We start from the raw sequence: 18245 nt of genomic DNA on the forward strand, positions 1-18245 counted from the left end.
ACAGTTGAATTTCCAGGATCAATTACAGGAAAAGTGGGTGGAGCAGAGGTGTTTGGGAGGCCATGTACCCCATGCCCCTTAACCAGATCACTGCGGATAGGCCACTTCCACCAATTTCCAAGGCAATCCCTTATGTGCACATGTGGTGAAGTGCACAGCCTTACGTATAGAGCTTGGTGCATTATTCCAAATGCATGCACTCAAGTCATCATCGTTCAGATCAAAACAAAAGATTTCCACACCCTAGAAGGTTCCCTGACAGCCTCACTCTTGCTCACAACCTTTGTTTATTTATTTATTATTTTAATTTATTTTTTATTGTGACATTATAATTATACATAATAGTGGAATTCACTGTGACATATCACAACCTCTGTTTAACCGGGAGTGTTTTGCTGTTTACAAATGGGGTAGCCAAAGCTTGAAGGAGGCGGGGCCTGGGTGTTCCAGCCCAATCCCTCATCTTCCCAGAGCAAATTCTTCCTTCCACCGCCCCCTATCGTGAGCCCGAGAGCAGTGCAAGCCTTCTTTCCACACAGAAGCCCTTGGGTGGGGGTGCTGGGCTGGTGCGGGGGTGGAGGTGTTGGCATCCTCTTGCCTTTGTTTGCCTGAGGGTGACCACCTGTGCTGACAGAACCGCTGCCAGCTGCAGGCAGCCCACCACCCACGCCACCCCTGTGCCAGGCCCAGCACCAGCTGGAGGCAGGGCTGCAGATAGGCCTGCAGAGTCAGGGCTTGCTGTCTCAGGACAGGAGCCACCTCCCGAGTGTCCCTTCCTCCTGGCTTCCCTATAGTCCCTCCTCCTCTTGTCCACCTGCTGGAGTGTGCACCTCCCGTCTCACCCTACGCCAACCTGAGATTAGCGAGCCTCTCCCTGGGCCCTGCAGCAACATCCTTCCCCTCTGCCTTGTGCCTACAGGTCCCTGGGCACTGAGTGAGACCTGGAGGTCTTCCAACTATGCTTGTATGTCCCCAGGGGGCTGGGAAGGCTGGCGTGAGCCACCCAGTCCTGGGCTTTTGATCTGGCTTCAAATTACAGGTCGAACCTTTGAGTATTTCCTGGCTCCTGCCCTCACCAAATGCCCTGTGCCTGGGTTTCCCTCTCCCTTCTTGGGAGCCCTGGGACACCTCAACTTGGTGGGGCCACGCTGGTAATGCCTATCTTTGCCATGGCCTCTCCTTCAGCCAGCAGGAAGCCCTTCAGCTTAGGAAATGAGTGCATGCAAGGGTGTGGGTGTGGCAGAGGCCCCCAAACCACAGGGAGGTTGCCTAAAACACCTGCTGCCTTCTCCCTCCTGCGCAAGGGAGAAAAATCCCGAGTGATCTTGCCCCATAGCTAGTAACAGAGTTGGCTCATGAACAAACAGCTTGAACTTACCTGTAGGCACCTGAGTACACATACATACAGACAGACAGGCAGACAGACAGACAGACAGACAGACACACACACACACACACACACACGACAGATACTCACATATGCACCACAAATTCCTGATTTTCTTCCTTTACTGGAAGTGTAACTTATGACAAATCATATCTCTTTAGGGTCTTGAGTTTGGGTAGCCTGGACAAAAAGAGTACCTGCAAGTAACAGAAAATCCAGCTCAATGTCTTTAAAAATAGTTTCTTTCCCATGATATAATACTAAGTTGTGGTTTTGGTTTGAGGTTTCAGAAACAATCTGTAACTGTAATCCTTTGGGACTTATCCTAATGCTTATTGCTGCAAGGCTACAAAATGGCTGCCATGGGGTCCGTTCATGGTGCTGTCCATTCAGTGTGCTTGGGTTGGGGTCTACACTGACCTTAGATCAGTTCTCAATACCAAGACCTGTGTTCAGTGATCTGATTTGTTTAGTCCTATGATTCTGTAGGGTAGGAACTAAGATTATACCCATTTTAGACAGGAAAAAAGCTTTGGCTTAGAGGGACTAGGAAGTGGCAAATGGCAGAGCTTGAGTTTCAGCTCAACTCTCTCAACACAAAGCCCTTACCTTTAACTGTAACCTGAGCCTTCAATGTAAGGTAGGAAGATAGGTGTAACAATGAAAGTGAAGAGAAGGTATTATTACACTTTTTAAAAAGGAGAACATTGCTTATGTTTAAAAAGCAGATTTTTTAAACAGACAATTCAAGCCAAATGAAATTAATTTTTTTTCTCTGTCATCTTCTGGATTATAGACATCCATATGGGCTGTTGTTGATAAATAAATGTACCCACAGAACCAAGGTTTGTTGGAATGGGGGCCTCAGTGACGGGGCTCTGAATTGATTCAGTAACATTTGATACTGTGTAATCAACACTAATGGAAGACACAGACGAGATGCTTTAGAAAATGTAGAAAGCCCATATCTCGGTGGGCAGTCTAAGAGCTGGATAGCATAATAAAAATTTCACAAGATTTTGGTAGACAGAATCCTTGGGGTTTAAATAATAAAATGGAATATAATAGAGATTCATATAATGACTAACACTTAGATACAAATCATGCACTTGAGCTGCATGGTTTGGGGGGTGCTGGCTTATCATTGAGCCACATTGAAAGACCATGATTAGCCACTGGCCAAACCAGCAAAGGCTGTTGGCCCAGTTTCTGAAAAAGCCAACATTAGGAGGCAGACTGTATTCTTTGTCATGTGCGCTCCCTTAAGTCTCTGGTCCTGGAACTTTTGGCAGCTAGTGGTTTGACAGAGATTTCCATAAACTCTGTATTTAAGGTACTTTTTTCCTGATTCAGCATTTGTTTCCTTGGTGTAAACCTTTGACTATTTTCCAGGATTCCACAAAGTCAATCTGTTTTTTGGTGTGTTCTCTGGAGGGTGGGCCCTTGGGGCTGCTGACTCTGAACTTCCTGCTGTGTCCCTCTTATACCTGTAGCATCCCAAGGGAAAGAGAGAGGAGTCGGTCCTTCCTTCACCCCTGCCAGGCCATTTCTACTGTATCGAGTAGAGCCCCAAGTGCTGGGGACTAAATGGATGTGCACAAACTGGTGAAGTCTCAGAAACTGGTAGTAGTTGACCTGGAAAAGAGGAGACCCAGCCGAAGGAGGGTGGCTGCTGATTCATGCTGGTCTGAGACCCTGTAGCTCCAGAGACAAGAGCAAGGACTGGACTGCAAGGAAGCCCCAGAGATGCCCTTTGGGGCTCAGGGTCAGGAAAGCTCATGCAGATGGGAAGTGCCCATGCTTGCGGTGCTGACCTTTGCATCCCAGGAGATGTAGGGGCAGCTGCCTGACATCTGCCTCAAATGCTGCCCAGGGGACTCCAGCAACAAAGGCCACTAAATGAACAAACCAGAACTGGTACATACCCAGCATTTAGTGAGGAGACTAACGTCCTTTGTATCCTAAGACTCTCTCATTCCTGTCTGTGCCCATCTTCAACTTCCGTCGCACTCTTGCTGATTCTTCCTTAGGAAGGCCTGTCCAGTTCAAGTGTTCCTCTCTGTCCACACCTCATCCACTCCCATAAAGACCCAGAGAGGAGCCCGCGCAGCACCCTGCCACTCATCTCCCCTTATGACCTCTCTGCAGGTACACCGATGCTCTCCTCCAAAAGAAATGCACTGGATCCCTGCTGCCCACAGAGTCAATTCTCATTCCATTTAACTGGCCCAGCTGCCTTTCCAGACACAGGTCCCAGGGGACCCTCCCTCCTGCGTGACCACTCAGTCCTGATCATGGGAGGATGATCATGGGTCTATGTGGTGGATGCCTTAGCTGTGGGGTGGGAGATCAGGGGCATGGGAGGCTGGACCCAGGACTGCCTGAGACCCATAGCAGATGATGTCAGGGCCAGACCTTGAAGGAGGCAAGTGACAAGGAGAGAGGGCAGCCACACAGGCACTGAGATCCCCTCAGCCAATCAGACTCTTCTGAGGCCGAGAGATGACCAGGGTGCTCTGACAAAATTATTGTTTCCTTTCAACGCCTTCTGCAGAGTGCCTAAAGTATGGAACAGAGAACCCTATGGTTTGTCCTGGGACATAGCCTTGGAGCTTCTCAGGAGAACACAACATAGACCAGAGAGACAAAATAAAAATGAATACAGAAAGAGGAAAGTAAACCGACACCAGACTGGGAGGAGATAGATGGAAGATCAGGCCAGGCGGCCCTGGGGGCTCGTGCAGGGTAGGATGCACAGCAGGGGGGACATGTGCCTCTGTGGCTTCATTAGGTCCCTGTTGTGCTTTCGTGATAGTCTCAAGGCCACTGCTCTTAGGAGCAAGAAATGTCAGCTCTTTGTTCATGCTGCACATAATTTCTGCCCTGCCAACTTAACAGTGATGAATGAAAGCAATCATTCACTATAAACACCCTGGGCAGCAGTGCCCCCAAAGATCAGCCACTGTGTGACCTTTCAGGGGTTCTTTCCATGTTACATTTGCACTGGAGTGACTTTCATGGGGAGACAGGTGGCACGATGGCCCCTGGGGCACCTCGCTCTGCAACTCTGGCGTGTCATCTGGTGGCATCCCTCTCCTCTCGCTCTTGGGAAGGTGACAGTGTCTGTATCTATACACCAGGAGTAACTAGCAGACGTCACCAGCTCACCTTGAAATCAAACCGAATGCCTCTCTTCTCTCCAGATCTGCTGTTTTTCTGGTCTCTTTGTCCTTCAGCGGCTCAGATCCATTCTTGGAATTGCCCTGGCTCCACTCTTCCTCTTGCATCCCACATAGAATCCACCAGCAAAATCTGTTGTTTCCAGCTTCAAAATCTACCCAGAAGCCATCCCACCCCGCACCCCCATTGCCACCCGCTGCTTCCCTCCTGGCCTCCCACCTCACAGCTTCCCTGGGTCCTATGAAGAGGCTGGCTCACTAAGACCTGGGACTTGGCACATGCTCTTCTTTCCTCTGGGAACGCTGCGTCCAGACTTCTGCCTGCTTGCGCACTGTCCTGCAGGCCTGGCTCCAGCGTCGCCTCCTCCGTCGGGGATCCCTAATGGCAGCACCCGCCCACTCCTTCACTTCTGCCTTTTTCTGCTGACCTGCTCTTCTTTCCAGAACAGTGGTTCTCAACCAGGGCACGAATATCAGTGACTGCAGATTTGGGGAGACTATGAATGTGGGGGCACTCCAGGCACATCTTGGATAGAGACATGGATGCACAGGAGCCCACCCTGACCCATCCTGGAAGAACCACCCACCCAAGGCGGCCACGATGCGGAGGCTGAGGAGCCCTGACTACAGTGTAAGCTCCATGAGACAAGGGTCGCCTCCCCCGGTTCACTTCCCCACCCACGTGGGGCTTGGTGTCTCAGATGCTCCACAAGCATTGAACAAACCAGACTGGTACATACCCAGCATTTGGTATATGTTGGTGGTTGTTATTATTATTTCTTGTGGGTTTGTGTAGTTTCTGTGCCTCAGGTTTTCAGAAAGCTTTCTGCTCTTTTCCTGGGCACTGTGACGAGGAAAAGGAGTCCTGGGCTTGGAGTCAGCCACCTCTGTCTGACCTATAGGTTGGCCATTATGAGTTGTGTGTCTCTGGGAAAGTCACTTAACCTCTCTGATACTTTATTTCTTCATTTATTGAGTTAGAATAAAATGTGTTTTTTGTTTTTATCTGGTGAGTTGATAGGAGGTACAAATATGGCAAGGCATCAAAATGCTTGTAAACATTAAATACCTTCAAGTGATGTCGTCATGTGGAAAAATGGAAAAACCAATGGACTTTTCCATGGTGGACAATCTTATGTTGGCTATGAGGTTACTCAATATTGGTGGGTTTCTAGGTCTGCCCATGTGACACTCCTTCCTTGGACAGGTATGTCAAGAGAAGAAAAGGAGAAGTCAGACTTTTAATCACATCACACATATTGCATATATTTCACTGAACAGTTTTTGCATTTAACGTTCAGACAATATGTTCCAAATGATACTAATAAATTTTCTATCTTGAGTAATGCTTCTCAGACATACACCAAGGGAGAAAAACCCAGTGAAACAAAGATCATAAAAAAAGAGGGGAAAGATTGTAAATCAATGGCGCATGGCTGCATCAGGCTGCTTCTGAGAGCAAGGACCCCAGCTGTTGGATGTGGACACTGGGCTTCCTGCAACACGATCATGTTCTTCTTATGAATGAAACATCAAAGGCACGCAGCCATCTCTGCAGTCCTGTTGGCAAGCGTGTGCCTTGGAGAGCAGAAACAACCAACCTGACGGCTTCCTTCATCATGCGCGAAGTCGTTAGGAGCAAAGCTCCAGGGAGTGCCTCTGCCCCGCTGGCAATGAATGGCTTCTCCTGACAGATCCCAAAGGCCTTCAGCTAAAGATCTGTAACTTCAAAGAGTGCGTGGCGTGAGCTGGCCAGCCCCAGACTATGCACCGTGTCCCAGAGCGTGGTTCATCAATCCACCTTGCCGGCTCACTGGGGATTAAACCTGAAAGAGCCCTTGGAGATGCTGCTATCGAATGAGTGTAAATATTATTTACCTAGCAACAGAACTCACTCATTTCTTTTTCTTTCTTCTTCTACCTTTTTTTTTTTGTTGTTGTTGTTCTTTCAGGTAATCGTTATTTTCTTCCTGAGTCATGAATTCCTTCATTTATTCATCCAACAATTTTGTTGAATTTTAACTTGCTCGGAGCAGACTGTGAAGTCCCAAGAAATTTGTGAAAAAAATAAGTCCACAAGGCCTGCCACGTAAGGCTGATAGAGACAACCAACTGATACACGAGAATCAGCAGAATCATTTCAGGTTGTAATAGGTGTTCTCCAGGGAAAGGATGTGAGGCAGCTTCTCTTCATCTCAGAGGGGGGCAGGTTGGAGGGCCAGTCAGGAAAGGAGATGCTAGATGAGAAAAGAAGCCAGTCTGCCATGGGCTGGGAGGCTGTGCTCAGGGAGAGAGGAAAGGCCCTAGCAGGAGCCAGTTAGCAGGAAGTGGGCCAGGTGGTTGGCCAGGTGGCTGGAGCGGGGAGTGAGGGCTGATAAGTAAGGGGAGTGCTGATGAGCTGGGAAGGAGCCAGGTCCAGTAGCACACTGAAGGCCACGCTGTGGAGCGAACTTATTTATTATTTAAGAGGAATGGGAAATTACTGAAATGCTTTAAGAAGACATATGAGATATTCTGATTGAACTTACTTTAAAAAAAAAAAAAAGCTTTCTGACTGCTTTGCAAGATGGATTATTGAGGAGGGGAAGTGAGGTGGGGATTAGGTAAACCAGTGGGGGCTGTCACACTAGTGCAGCAAGAGAGGAGCATTTTGGACCAGGGCGGATGGGAGACAGGAACGTGGTTTTAAGACATATTTTAAGGTAGAAAAACAGACATTGCTGACGGGTGTCACAAACCAAGAAGGAAAGGGACAATCAAGATGAGTTTTTGGCTTAAGCAACTGGGTACAGAGATAGGGAAGATGAGGCAGGATTAGATTTGGAAGCACCCAATGAAGTATTGGGCATGTGACATTCCAATGCCTGTGAGACATCTGAGTGAAGATGTCAGACTGGCAAATGGATGAAGGTTGTGAATTTGGGGAAAAGGTCAGGACCAGAAATTAAGATTTGAGATTCCTCATCATGTAGATAGTATTCAAGACCATAGAGTAGACTAGATACTGGAGGATGAGAGTTAGATAAAGAGGGCCCAGGAGCAAGCATGGGAACACTCCAGCATTTGGGGGATGATGGAGAAAAACATGGCAGAAGTAGCTGTGGAAGGAAAAGCAGAAGAGTGTTATCATGTACAGTATGACAGAAAATGTATCGAAAGTGCTGTTTGTGTCAAATGCTGCTAAAATGTGCTATATAGCATAAGAATATGCATAGTGTTATGGAAATACTGAGGATAGCTGCCTTTAGGATATGTGGGACCCTGAGCAAATATCTATTGTGGGGACCCTGTCTATATAAGCAATATAATTTAAAAATATATTACAAATTCTTGGGCCTATGTGGGATGAAGCGATGTATCAAAGATTTAGAATAACGAGTAAGAAGAGGTGCTTATGTATTTATTTATTAATTAATTTGTGCAACTGAAGAGTCTTCATCCCGTATGCAGTGTGAGTGTATCTCCCTAAATCAACGCATCAGTACTACTGTGGAGGCTGAAACCACATATGACCACATAAAGGAAACTGCATTGGCCAGAGGGTTTGTTCATACCCAAGCTCTCCTGAAAGGCCCTGCCATGGGTTCTGGATCTTTGTAGCAGAAAACATCCCCAAAATGTCCTGGTTTGCAAACCTTCTGCTTCTCCTTATAAGGAGTTGGACTACCTGTGCAGCCCTCAACTTTTCTAGCTGTCCCCTGGGGATCTGATCTCTAAAACATCTGTATATAAGGTTGACATGACCTGACACTCACTAGTACCCTAGGAGTGACAGAGAGCAAAGATGCAATCCGAACAAGTATTCAGACATTGACCACACTCCACTCCTCAGCTCATACAGGGCCAGTGGGTAACAACTTCCAACTCCCAGTTACTCCATAAGGAGGGAAGGAATTGGACCACACATCCATCTTTTCTGACTCCTATCTCAACTTTCTTGGGGGCAATGATAAGACTTGGAATAATGTAGTCTTATGGGGACCACTAAGAACAAGGCCAGTGGTTTGGATAAGCACAGAAGTTTAAGAGGCACCCCAAATTCCTGGTCAAAGGAAATGAAGAAACAGAAAAATATGCTCTAAATCATTTATCATATTATTTTACATGATAAATCTCCAGAAATTGACTCAAATGAAAAGAGATTTGAGATTTATCTGATGAAAATTCCAAAATAAACTGTCATAAAGATACTCACAGAGGTCAGGAGAACAATGTATGAGCAAAGTAAAGAATTTCAGTACATCACAGAAAGTCTTTAAAAGTACCAAACAGAAATAATAGATCTAGAGAATACAATAACTTAAAAATTCCACTGACAGCTTCAATAGCAGAGAGGTCAAATGGAGGAAAGGGTGACTGAGCTCAAAGACAGAGGAGCAAAAAGAAAAAAGAATAAATAATAGTGAAGATAACTTAAAGGACTTTTGAGAAAACACCAAATGGACCAATGTAAGGCTACTGAGAAGGAGAAGAGAGGAAAGAAAGAGCAGAAAATTTACTAAAAGAAATAAAGACTGAAATCTCTCAAACTTAGGGAAAGAAATAGACAACTAGATACAGGAAGCCCAAAAGACCCTAAATAAGATGAGTCAAATAGACCCACACTAAGACATATTGTAATTAAATTGTCAAAATTAAGACAAAGAGGGGCTGGGGTCATTGCTCAGAGGTAGAGCACTTGCCTCCCATGTTTGAGGCACTGGGTTCGATCCTTAGCACCACATAAAAATAAATAAGGTACTATGTCCATCTACAACTAAAAAATATTTTATTTAAAAAAAGTTAAGGCAAACAGAGAATTTTGAAATCAACAAGAGAGAAGTGACTTGTTACCTACAAGGGAACCTCTGTAACACTATCGGTGGATTTTCAGAAGAAATCTTAAAAGACAGAAGACAATAGGATGGTGTATCCAAAGTGCTGACAGGAAAAAAACTGCCAAGCAAGAGTAGAATACCTGGCAAACCTATCCCTCAAAAATTAAGGGGAGATAAAGTTTTTCTAAGACAAACAAGCCATGGGAGTTAATCACCTCTAAACCTACCTTCCAAGAAATGCTAAGGGGAATTCTTCCAGTTGAAATGAAAGGACACTAAAAAGCACCATGAAAGAAAGTATGAATGTCATTGGTAAAGGTAAAAATGTAGACAAAAGCAGAATATTGTATTACTGACGCTAATGGTGGTAGGCAAATCACTTTTCATTCAACTACAGAAAGTTAAAGGACACCTGTAAGCCCAGTGATTGGGAGACTGAGGGGGGAGGTTTGAGAGTTCAGAGCCAGCCTCAGCAACTTAGTGAGGTTCTAAGAAACTCAGCGAGACCCTGTCTCTAAATAAAATACAAGAAGACTGGGGATGTGGCTCAGTGGCTAAGTGTCCCCAGGATCAATCCTGGGTACCAAAACAAACAAATAAACAAAACCCCAAAGGACCAAAGTATCAAAAATAACAATGAATTGTGTGAATGGATACACAAGTAAACAGATGTAAATTGTGACATAAGTACAATATAATGTGGAAGAGGAGAGGTTGAAGTGTAGGGTCCTTGCATGCAAGTGAGGTGGAATTGCTAACAGTTTAAAATAGACCATTATGACTATAAAATATTTAATGTAAACCCCATAATAACCACAAAGAAAGTGTCTATAGAAGTTTCACAAAAGAAAAAGTGAAAAAAAAAAAAAAAACAAAGCCTAGGGGAAGGGAAGATAAGACAAAGCAAACAAATTCCCCACCCTGCCCCTGACCAAACACAAAAGAAGAAAGCAGGAGAGAAAAAGAGGAAGAACTATAACAGAAAGCAATTAACAAAGTGGCACTAATAAATCCTATTCCCCTAAATGTAAATGGACTAAACTAACAATAAAAGTATATGGAAGGACTGGATGCATTGAAAACTAAGATTCAACTATACACTGTCAATAAAACTTCACTTTACATTCAAGGACACACATCAGCTAAAAGCTAAGGGATTAAAATAAGATATTATTTGCAAATGATAAGCAGAAGAAAGCAGGAGTGGCTATATTTATATTTGATAAAATAGCCTTTAAGTAAAAAACTAACTTTACAGATAAATATAGTCATTATGAAATGATAAAAAGTCAATCCAACAAGAAGATATAACAATTAGGAATATATATGCACCCAATTTCAGAGGACCTAAGTATATAAAGCAAATATTCATATATCCGAATGGAGAAATTGACAGCAATACAATAATAGTAGGAAACTTCAACACCTCACCTTCAGTAACAGATAGGACACCCTACCAGAAAAATCAATGTCAATGTAGTGAACTTGACAACACTAATACCAAATGAACCTAACTGACACATGCAGAACTTTTTACCTGACAGTAGAAAAATACATGTTCTTCTCATGTGCACACGAACATTCTCCGGTACAGATCATGTTAGGTCAAAAAATACTCTTAAAAAATTTAAAAACCTCAAAATCATAACAAGTATCTTTTCTAACAACTATGAAACAAATAAAAAAATCATTAAGAGAAAGAAACAGGAAATTTAAAAATACGTTGAAACAAAACAACACACTTTGGACAACCATTGGGTCAAAGAAGAACTAATAAAGGGAGTTTAAAATTTACCTCAAAAAATTGTAAGTGAAAACACAACATGCTAAAACTTATGATATGCTCAAAACTAGTACTGAGGCAAGTTCATAGCTGTAAATCCTCACACTTAAAAAAGCACAAAATCTTATTTACATAGTATAACCGAAGGAACTAGAAAAAGAAGACTAAGACCAAAGTTCACAAAGGAAGGGAATAATAAAAATCAGGGCAGAAAGAAGTCAAGTAGAGAACATAAAAACAGGGCGCAGTGGCCTACTATCCTACTTCGGAGGCAGAGGCAGGAGGATCAGCTGAGTCCAGGAGTTCAGGACCAGCCTGGACAACATAGACTCTCTCCCTTAAAAAAAAAAAAAAAAAAAAAAAGCAAAAGTAAAAGTTGATCCTTTAAAACAATGAATAAATTCAACAAATCCTTAAATCAACTAGAAGAAAGAGAAAATGAATGAAACGAATGAATAAAACCAGAAATGAAAGCAGAGACATTACAATGGATGCCTCAGAGGTAAAAAAAAAAAAAAAAGTGGTAAGGGTTATTTGAGTAGTTATTTGACAACAAATTAGATAACAGAAGAAATGGATAAATTCCTAGAAGCATGCAATTTATTAAGACTGAATCAAGAAAAATTAGAACATTCAAACAGATTAATAATATATAAGGAGATTAAAGCAATAATGCAAAACCTTCAAGGAGAGGAAAGCCCAGCACCAAATGACTGTTGGGTGAATTCTACCAAACATTTAAAGAAGGATTAATACCAATCCCCCTTAATCTCTTCCAAAACCCAGAAGAATAGGGAACACCTTCAAGCTCATTTTATGAAGCCAGTATCACCCTACGGCAGAGCCACAGACACCACAAGAAAAGAAAAACCACAGACCAATATCTCTAATGAATAATAGATGCAAAAATCCTCAATAAAATGCTAGCAAATTGAATTAAACAGCACATCAAAAAGCTTATAGACCAGGACCAAATGGGACTTATCCCTGGGATGAAAGTTTGGTTCAGCATATGCAAATCAATTGATGTGATGTGCCATAGTAACAGAATGAAAGATAAAAACCACACAATCATCTCAATGGATACAGAAAAAGACATTCTATTGTTTTTATCTAAAAAATCCCCCAAAGTCTCCTGTGTACAGAGTGGGAATTTTAGGTATGATGGGATCAGAAGGGCTCTATTAATCTGCTGGTAGCTGAATAGACTAATGAGAAGTGGGATCTAGTTGGAGGAAGTAGGTCACTGGGGGCGTGACCTGAACGTTTATCTTTCCCCTGCCCCTCCCTGCTGGCTCTCTCCTTCCTGACTGCCATGAGCTAAGCAGCTTTCCTCTGCCATGCCCTTCTGCCATGATGTTTTTGCCTTAGAGACAGCTGACCATGAACTGAACTCTCTGTAGCTATAAGCCGAAATAAATTTTTCCTGCTTTAAGTTGTTTACATTGGGTATTTTGGTTCCAGTGACAGGAAGCTGATTAACACAAGGCATTTGATAAAGTTTAATACCCATTCATGATAAAAATCCTGAACAAAATAGCTATGGAAGGAATTTACCTCAATTCATTAAAGGCCAGTTAGGAAAAGTCTACAGATAACATAGTAAGAAAAAACTGAAGCTTTTCCTCTATGATCAGGTACAAGGATACCCTGACTCACTACATCTATTAAACATAGTACATAATACAATAAGTCCTAGCCAGAGCACTTAGATAAGAAAAAGAAATAATGGCATCCAAGTTAAAAAGGAAGAAGTAAAATTCTCTGTTTGCAGATGACATGTTTCTATGAGGAAAACCCTAAAGATTTCATAAAGAACTGCTGGAACTAATAAGTGAATTCAGTAAAATTTCAGGATACAAAATTAATATATGAAAATTAGTAGCATTTCTTTAGATCGACAATGAAATAGCTGAAAAAGATTAAGAAACTATCACATTTACAATAGCATCAAAAAGAAGAAAACACTTAGGAATAGATTATCCTAGAGGTGAAAAATACATATGCTACAAACCATAAAGCATTGATGAAAGAAACTTAAAAAAACACAAATGGAAAGATATTCCATCTTTGTAGATTAATATTAATATTAATATTTTTAAGATATTCATGCCATCCAAAGCAACCTGCAGATTCAATGAAATCCCTATAACAATTTCAATGATATTTTTCAAAGAATAGGAAAAAAATCCTAAAATTTATATGGAACAACAGTAAACCCCAGATAGTTAAGGAAATCTTGAGAAAGAACAAAGTTGAAAATGTTACATTTGCCGATTTCGAATTATACTACAAAGCTATAGAAATCAAAATAGTATGATGCTGGTATAAAAATGGACATATAGACCAATGTAACAGAGTAGAGAGTCCAGAAATAGGCCCATAAATACATGGTTAACTGCATTTTGACAAGAGCACCAAGAATACACAATGAGGAAAGAATAATCTCTCAATTAATGATATTGGGAAAACTGAGTATCCAAATGCAAAAGAATGAAATCCAGCCTTTGTCTTATATCATACACAAAATTTTACTAAAATAAAAATGTAGACTAGAAACTGTAAAGCTCCTACAAGCTCCTTGAGATCACTCCTGACAGTGACATCTTGAAGACAACCTCAAAAACACTGACAAAATGCAAAAATAAACAAGTGAAACGACATTAAACTGAAAAGCATAAGAATAGGAAACAATCCACGAAATGGCAACAAACTGAATGGGAGAAAATGTTTGCAAATCAAATATCTGATAAGGGATTAATGTCCAAAAATATAAGGAACTCGGACAATTCAACAGCAGAAAACCAACCCAAAACAAAATAAAACAAGACTAAACAAACTGGGTATGGTGGCACACACCCGTCATCCCAGTAACTTGGGAGGCTGAGGCAGGAGGATCTGGAGTTCAAAGCCAGCCTTAGCAGATTATCAAGGCACTTAGCAACTCATCGAGACCCTGTCTCCAACTTTAAAAAATAAAATAAAATAACAAAGGACTGGGGATATGGCTCAGTGCTTAAGCACCCCTGGGTTAAATCCCTAGTATAAAAAGAAAAAAAAAAAAGGCAAAAGACTTGAATAGATATTTTTTTCAGAGAAGGCCAACAGGCACCTGAAAAGGTGCTTAACATCAATATCACTGGGGAAATGCAAATCAAAACTAGAATGAGATGTCTCATACCTGTTGGGAGGTCTGTTATTAAAAAGACAAGAGGCAACATGTGCTGGAGTAAAGCTAAGTGGGAATGTAATTTTGATGCTGCCATTAAGGATAAACACTGTAGGGGTTCCTTAAAAAATAAAAAATGGAACTGTCATATGATCTAGCAATGACCTTTCTGGGGATCTATCCAAAGGAAATGAACTCAGTATCTTGAAGAAATATCTGTTGCCATGTTCCTTGCAGCAATATTTATAATAGCCAATGGATACAACCCAACTGTCCATCGACAGACAAATAGATAAAAAAAAAGTCACACACACACACACACACACAGAGAGAGAGAGAGAGAGAGAAATTACTGTTCAGTCTTATAAAGAAGGAAATTCTACCATTTGTGAGAACATGGAAGAAGACGGAAGAACAAGCCAGATACAGAACAACATGGTCTCACATGTGGAATCTAAAAAAATTGAATTCTAGAAGGGAAAAGCAGAATGTTGGGCACCAGGGGCTGGGGTGAGGTGGGATCTGGTGGGGGAAACAGGGAGCTGTTGGTCAAAGGATACAGCGTCAACAATGCAGGATGAGCATGTTCTGGAGCGCTAAGGTACAGCGTGGTGACTGTAGTTGGTACAGCTCTATCAGAGATGTGAAAACTGCAGAGGGAGTAGATCTTAAGTACTTCTACACAGAAAAGAGACCAGACTGATCGATGGATGTGTGTGTTAGCTTGACTGTGTCAGTACTATGTACACATACATCAAACTGTTGTGCTTATACCCTGAATATATACAATTTCAATAAAAATATTTTTTAAAAGCAAAGAAAAATTCCTGGATTGGTCTTGGAGTGACCCACCCAGGTGGAGCTGGTCCCATCCAGTCCCAGCCCCCAGAGAGACTGAGGAAATTTCAAGGAAGGTATTTCCAGGTGCCCTGTGGGGCCTTGGATGAGGACTCTGCTCGTCCTGGTCTAAGGGCAATGCCAGTGGAGATGGGGAGATGATCACAGAAGTGGCAAGTACACTGAGCGGTCACCATTTGCTTATGTCTTTGAGTATTCTCACTTAGTTTTAATAATTCCACACATTCTGATCCTACCTGCCCAATGAGGCCAGAAATCTGGAGGCCACAGACTCTCTAGCCAAGGGGCAAGGACATGGTTGGGCTCTGAGTCACAGACGTGAGAACCTCCATTTAGATTCAGAAATGAATGGTGCGAGGAGTGAGCCACAGGCAGGGGAATCCGTCCTCTGCAGGGAGGAAGCTTGGATTTGGGAACAAGGGACTGTGGGCAGGTGTGATGGTTTGAATGTTGTTTGTCTCCCAGAGGCTCCTGTGCAGGAAGTTTGGCCCCAATGTGGCAGTGAGGTGTGGTGGAAACTTCAAGAGGCAGAGAACTAGTGGAATGTGATCAGATCTTTTCTCCAGGGAGTGTGTAGTTGCTTTTCAGGGAAGTCCTGTGAGAGCCTGGATCTCCCCTGAATCTCTTTCTTCCTGTCTGACCTGGTGATCTCTTCTACACAAGTCACCCACCCCTTCTGCACTTCTGCAAGAACTATCGGTCTCCCACACTGACAGGGAAGAGCCTCATCCTTGGCTCTGGGTCTGTTGCTCTGATCCTCTGGAGATTTGGGAGCAGTAAAACAATTTAAAAACTGCTTTGGTTCTTAGACTCCCCAGAGTGGAATTGTTTGCCACTAAAACCCCTGACTGATAGGATGTCATGATAAGCAGGTTTTGAGGGCATGGCTTCTCCAAGTAGACAATTAGGGGTAGATGACATTAGTCCTCACCAGGTGCCCAGGCATGAAGTCATGAGGCTGGGACCATCCTGAGAGTACAAGAGGGCACTATCAGTCACCAGCATAGGGCAGCCAGCTGAAACTGGACTGACCTGAGCGGAAAAGGATAAATGGCCATCCTGCATGTCTAGAGAAGGTGAGATATTTTGTGCGACCACATAGCCAGAACCAAGCTGATCCAATGGCATAAGGGGTAGAGGGACGCCTTCGTAAGAAAGAAGAAACAGACCTCCCTCTCATGTGCAACACTCCACATCACATCTAGCACTCGTTCTGTTGGCAGTATTTTTTATTGGGTGGTTTCATACAAGTCTTGATCTATGAGCATTTTATGAAACTCTCCCTTCAAACACATGGAGCCCTTTCCCAGAGCTGAGTTTCTTAGCTGCAAAGAAAAATCTCCCACCTGCTGTGACTGGGGTGTGCAGGGCAGGGCCAGGCAGGTAAGGGATGACTGGAAAGTTCAGGTATGGCCAGCTTAGGAAGAATCTTGAAAGGCAGGGGAAGGATTTAGGACAGGAAAATGTTATACAAATATTTCATTTTCTTGGAAGGAAGGGATACAGGCTGTGGGGACACCCCTGAGGGGGCCTTTGTATCGAAACATGTGGGATAAGTGGAGAATAGACACCATTTCAGAAACACAATTAAAAGGATTTAGGAATGGGGATTTGGCATAGTAGGAATCAATGATAATTTGGATACCTCACACCCATTTGAATGGCTACTAAAATAAAACATAAATAACATATCTTGGCAAGGACATGGAGAAATTAGAACCTTTGTGCTCTGTTAGCATGAGCATAAAATGGTGCAGCCGCTATGGAAGATAGAAGGCAGTGCCTTAAAAAATTAAAAATAGAACTGCCATGAGATACAGCAATCCCACTTCCGGTGTGTATCCAAAAAAACTGAAAGCAGAGACTCACACAGATATCTGCTCAGCACGTTCATAGAAGCACTCTTCACAATTGGAAGCAGCCCAGTTGCCCATGATGAATGCGTGGACACACAAATGTGGTACGTACCTCACAGTGGAATAGTGTTCAGCCTTTACTAGGAAGGGTGTTCCGACACACGTCGGTGAACCTTGAGGACTTGATGCTAAGTGAGATGAGCCCGTCACAAAAGGACAACTACTGCTTGATTCCACTGATCTGAGGTACGGATAATCAAACTCATAGAAACAGAAGGTCTAGTGTCGTGGGAATCTTTGGACAGCAGGAAATGGGACGCTATTGTTCCATGGGGGACAGAGTTTCAGTTTTGAAACATGAAACGACTTCAGGACGTGGATGGTGGCAATGCTTGGACAACAGTGTGAATGTACTTAGGACTGCTCAGCTGTCCACTGGAAAAGGGTTGAGGTGGAGCATTTCATGTGTGATTTAACCACAGTCTAAAACAATGATTCAGAAAATTTCTACTTGAATGACTGAACCAATGGTAATGTTAAATACAGGAGGGGGAGGACAGGGAGGTGATGTCGGAATGTCCACTGGGCTGGTACGGGGTTGAGGGCTCCTGTGTCTTCACACAAGACTGTGTGAGGGGAGGAGGTCAGGGAAGAAGGAAACAGAGAGAAGTGCAGAGGTGTCCATGAAAACGTTACCTACTTATAATTTCATTGTTTCATTAGTAAATGTCAGTTGGCAGATTATGATACTGTGTGCTGGGAATGCAAAGATGAACCAGGCTTAGTCCTCAAGCCCATTTTGGGGCTACAAAGGCACACACACAAACCACAGCTCGAGGCCCTGAGGGTGTCCTCCCAACTGAGCCTGCACCAAGGAGATGGCTTATTGGGAAGGAGACTCCTGATGTGATCTTTCCAGGAGCAGGAATTGTCTACACAGGAGATGGGAATTCTAGGCAGAGGGGGTGGCGTGGGCAAAGGCTAACACACACTATAGACCACCGGTCACTGAAGTGTCAGCTGTTAGGCAGGTCAGGGCTGGAGGCCTGGGGAGGGAGTCCTGGAGGCCAACATGCACACTCAGAAGTGTGGGGGAAGGAAAGCAGGCAGGACAGGGCTGCATACACCTCTCCTGATGATTAAGGAATTGAGGCAGGAAAGGTTGAGACTTCTCATTACAACCCTGTACCGGAAGG

The sequence above is a fragment of the Sciurus vulgaris genome (genome assembly GCF_902686455.1).
Source record: "Sciurus vulgaris genome assembly, chromosome: 14".
Classification (NCBI taxonomy): Eukaryota; Metazoa; Chordata; class Mammalia; order Rodentia; family Sciuridae; genus Sciurus; species Sciurus vulgaris.